Below are 4946 nucleotides of genomic sequence, written 5' to 3' on the forward strand. Positions count from 1 at the left end.
CCACGCACCATCCAGCAAGCTCTGAGGGCTGTGTGCGGGCCCTTCTGGGAGCATTGCATCTCCTGGGTCCTAGAGTGGAAATGTTTCTGCTTCGTTGGTTGGAAGGAAGTTCTGCCTGAAGGAAGGTTGCATTTTACTTTTGTCTAGTCTCAGACTGCCAGATCAAGCTTCAAGGAGGGAACGCTGGGGATTTAGAACAAAAAACAAAATACAAAAAACAACAAAAAACCTGGCACTAAAGTGCCTGGGGAGGAAACTTTGCAGTGAATTTGGGTGGTTTTGGATTCTCGAGAATATATACCACATATCAGATTTGGGTAGGGGAGGGGGAATTTGGGGGCGAGGAGCTGGAGTCTATTTTTCTTTCTGCTTCTGGCAAAAATGTATTTGCAGTAGGAGTACTCTTCAATAAATAAATAAGTAAATAATGAATAAACCATCAAATCCTGCTTTGCGTTTCCCCTGACAACGGGAAAGAGAAGCAAGCTGAAGTGATGGGAAGAAGGCAGGTACCAACTGATGGAGGAAGAACCCTCTGCCCTTGACTACCGTTGCCATAAGGCACAGGGCCGGGTCCCGGAAACATCCCTGGGTAAATACCAGCGAGCAGAAAGGGACGGCCAATTTGATGCGAACAGATCAGAAGGGGGTACTTTAGACTGAATATCCCCCGGGAAGATCTAGGGATTACAAGCTCCGAGGTGATTTCCTAAGGGACAGGGCTGAAGTGCCTCATTTTATTGAAAATTGGACCATGTGAAACAGGGTCAAATTAAGGGACCTTTCCCAGCAGTTACCTGAGGGGACTCTTCTCTCTAATTACCGGGATCGCACCATTAAAACAACCCCACTGTTAGGCCTGGCTTCTGAATGTGCTTGAATGTTTATCTGCTATTCTCTGAAGTGGTTAATCTACCAGAGTAATGAAAAGGTGGTTTATTAGGTTAATTGCTGCCGCAGACAAAACAAACGAAAACCAAACCAAAAAAAAAAAAAAAAAAAAAAAAGCCAGCCAAACTGCTGGAAATGCACATTTTTGAAAATAGATACATAAGATTGTGCAAATAAAAATAGAATGGTGGCCCCGGAATTTTCTTCCCCGTAAATCAACATGGTTAAAAGTGTGGTGGCCAGATTATGTCAAGTTCTTCTGATAACGAACCAGGAAAGTCCCCACGTATCTGCAGACGTGTGAGCCGCACTAGGAAGTTAGACTGCCCCAGGTGACATTCACCTTGTGAGCCTCAGGGACAACCTGGAGCCACACGTCCCTCCTCTCTGTTCCAATTCACCACGATTGTAAAATGCACAGATAGCCAACAAGTTTTTCTTGACATTGATCATAAGGTGTACCTCAATTTCTAGCAAGAACGTTAGAAAGTGAAAAAAATACGTTTATTTTTCAGATGGAGGAAATGTGGTCTTATATTAGTTTTCATTGTCTCTATTTTTGTCTGTTTCTGGCTCACTCTTTCTTTTTCTCCTTCTCGCATTTTCTTTCCTCTCCCCCAGCCCCATCCCTTCTCCCTGCTTTCAGCTTGGAAAATTACACAGGGGAGGGATGTGGGGGAAAGACTGGTCATTCAGCGAAACAATTCTTGTTTGCCTGGGGACCTGTTATGCCTTGATCACTTTCTCGGGGACAGCAACCCCCCCCCCCCCAGCAGGAAGGACAGAGCTGTGCTGTCCTCTGGCTGTTCTGTCCCTGTGAGCTGTGATTTTTGCCACCCCCGCTACCCCCCAAACCCCTCCACTCCCTGGTCTTGAGTAACTGACTTCTCTGAGTCCCTATGGGAACAGTGGTAATAAGATGCTATTTCAAATGTTCTTGAGAACAGCAAATGAGATGCTGCCTATAGAACTCCACGGAGAGCTTTGGACATACAGTAACTGGTCAGTAAACACCAGCTCCTCTCTTGCAGGAATGCAAAACCCTGTAGGGAAATTGGAAGATCTCCTTGCTGGCCAGACACGCAAATGGATTCTTCAAACTGAAATAAGCTGGATTCCATGGCTCGCATCTCTCAAGGTCGGGGAGACCCAAGTCGTGTTCTCTGAATATCAAAGATGCTTTCAGAGTCTGGAAAACTGGGAGGAAGTTAAAAGGAAGGGAAGAGACAGAGTGAGCCTGATGATGCTTGGGAAAAAAAAAAGGCGGCCAAGAAGGAAGGACAGAAGAAAGGATGGCGTGACGTATCAAAGCTCAGGTAAGAATATTCTGGATTTCTACAAGAATAAAATAGAAAAAAATAACATGAAAAAATGGAGAAACTGAGCAAAAGAGAAAATACCCGCGTGCGAGGCCCTGTGGAGGGCAAGACCTTTGTGCTGCATTTGTCACGGTTATTTATATCCTTGTCTGCATGCGTGTTTCTGGGCTGGGTCACATGGCGTCATCTGTCTCTTATTGTGGGTCTTGGCCAAGAAGGTCAGAGAGCCACTGGCCTGGAGAGCCCAGGCAGAAAGCTGTTGCCCAAGGCGAAGTTCCGAGGGATCTGAGGGGAGAGTACCTGGAGGGGCTGGGGGTTGACCTGGAGACTGGACACCTGGGTTGCTCTGCTGACCCCACTAGAAGGACAAGCCTGGCCTGAAGGAGGACACTCCTGTGGATTCAGGGCCTAGAGGTGCCCCTGCACTTGATTCTTAGGGGGCTCTGGGGCCTGGATGGACTCAGGGTGTAGCTAGATGGCAACCTTAAATGCGCGCCTGGTGATCCCCATGCCCTGGCATGGATTCCATGGGAAGTGGGGGCGGTGGGTTTCCAGCTCCAATAGCACATCCCAGGAACAGCTCCATCGCAGCTTCTCCCACCATCTGGGGAGCCTCACCCGTTTTCCCTCCTGGCCCCCTTTCCTTTTTTACTGGCTCAGCTCTGAGCAGGGTGGATGGGGAGAGGACAAGCAGAGCATAAAAGGAAAAACTCATCTGTGCTCATGGGCTGTGGGAATGCCAGGGTGGGGTGCTGGCGGCCCTGGGCGGTGGGCACCCTGCTGTCGAGCCCCAGACCCCCGGCTTTATCCAGCAGCAGAGCCCATGGCTGGGGGCGGCGTAGGGCTGGGTTCTCCTGGAAAGGGATTAGGTGGATGCTGGTTCAGCCCTGTTGGAGCAATGCTGGGAGCCTGTCACCCGTGCTGCTGCAGACACGTCTGCCTGTCCTATTCACTCTGTCCCACGCGCTGTGCAAACTGCCAGCCCCGCATGCCCTCAGGGTTTAGGATACAGACCTGGGGAGAGGCGGGAAGAGGTGTTTGACCAGGGGGACCTTTAAAAGGTTCTCAAAGCATCTCTGGCTGCCTTGTCACAGACTACCCTGCGCCCTTCCCACGCCTTGAAACTGGGAAGGAATTGTTCACTTGGAAGAGAGGCCCGGCATCCTAGGGAGAGAGGGTAGTCTGACCCCCAAAGGGGGATGTCCGCCCCCCCACTCTTTTTCATGGGACAAGGAAGGGTTTGGAGAAGCAAGCCTGCATGGATGCGTCCCCTGCGCTGTGGTGATCAGAGGCAGGCAGTCGGCCAGGGCCTCCGTGCGCTTCCACAGAGGTCCACCTGCTGCGTGGCCTCTGGTGCAGGAAGGGCCACAGCCTCTGAGGAAACTTCCAGGGCTGCAGGAGTGGAGCCCCATTCCTCCCTTGGGCAAGACCCATCCTGGCCAGGCCAACTGAGTGTGTGTGTGTGTGTGTGTGTGTGTGTGTGTGTGTGTGTGTAACACACGTGCACATGCCCAGAGGAAGGCTTTGCTAGGGAAAATCAAACAGGAAGCCCATCTCTGCGCCTGATACTCTCCAATGACCTTTTAAATATATGACAAACAGTTAAAACAAAAGCCCATTTAGCATTTATGCCTGTGATTCCTGGTCTCCATTCCAGTTAATTACAGTGATTTAAAAACATCTGCATTTAATAAAGAACCTTCCTCTCCTCTCCTCGGGTCACCCCCCACTTACCCACTCCAATCTTTCTTCAGGCCACTGGGCTACCGCAGTAATTGCCATTTCTGCAGAGCCAGGCCACAGCATCAAATGTGCAAGGAGAGACTTCAGGAGGCCCAGGAACGAAGTAAGGCCTGGGGCCGGAAGGAGGGAGCCTGGGCAGGTGGGGCCGAGGGCAGGTAGGTGGGCTGGCTGCCTCTTTAGTAAAGGAACCTGGGCTGGGAGGGTTCAAATCCAGGGACTAGGAAATGAATGTATTCCAAGCTCATCATTTATTCTGGGCTTTAGGATTATTTGACCAAAGGGGAGACTGAGGCAAGGAAGGGGACTTCACTCTTCACCTGGGGTGTCTGGCGGGGGTGTCTCCCTTTTCTCCAGGGTGTGGCAGAAGAGAGAAGGGCGGAGAACTGAGAGCAGTGAGGGACATGGAGAAGACTGCAAGCCAGGTGCCCAGCTCTGGGTTCAGAGCCTTGATTTTTTTTTTTTTGTTTTGTTTTTTTTTTCATAATCAAATGTGGTTACCAAGTCCAAGCTCATTCTGCTCACAAAACTACAGGCGATTAAATCTAGAGACAAGGTGTTGGGGCAAGGAATAGCAACTTTACTCCAAAAGTCATCAGATTGAGAATATGGCAGACTAATGTCCCAAAGAACCATCTTCCCCAAGTTAGAATTCAGGCTTCTTTGATACTAAAAGGGGAGGAGGTGTGGCTGGTTGTTGCAAACTTCTTGGTGTCAGATCCTTTGTTCTTGCAGCTGTCCATGTAGGTCTGGCCACAATGTTCCTGTAAACCTCCAACAAGACAATGTTATTCTCTGTTCTGCAACTTTTTTATCTCTGTATTAATGGAAAAGTGTTACACCCTTAAAGGGCAGAGCCCTGGGCGCTCCTCTGTATCTCAGGCCATAGGCAACATTCTTTTACAAAAGGTGCAGAGCCAGCAAGACTCAGCACAGGCAACAGAGCACAGGCTTAGAGCCAAAGGAACAGATCCAACGTGGAGTCAGGTTTGTTCT

At 49.8% G+C, this 4946-nt stretch overlaps 1 long non-coding RNA gene across 1 annotated transcript; it reads left to right on the forward strand.

Moving 5' to 3' along the window:
• Nucleotides 1-1953: 1953 nt before the first annotated feature.
• Nucleotides 1954-4519, forward strand: LOC106728705. The gene is made up of 3 exons (XR_001364974.2): nucleotides 1954-2207; nucleotides 3965-4056; nucleotides 4308-4519. It is a non-coding gene; the product is annotated as an uncharacterized LOC106728705 (long non-coding RNA).
• Nucleotides 4520-4946: the final 427 nt, after the last annotated feature.

Source organism: Camelus ferus, chromosome 16 (genome assembly GCF_009834535.1).
Source record: "Camelus ferus isolate YT-003-E chromosome 16, BCGSAC_Cfer_1.0, whole genome shotgun sequence".
Lineage (NCBI taxonomy): Eukaryota > Metazoa > Chordata > Mammalia > Artiodactyla > Camelidae > Camelus > Camelus ferus.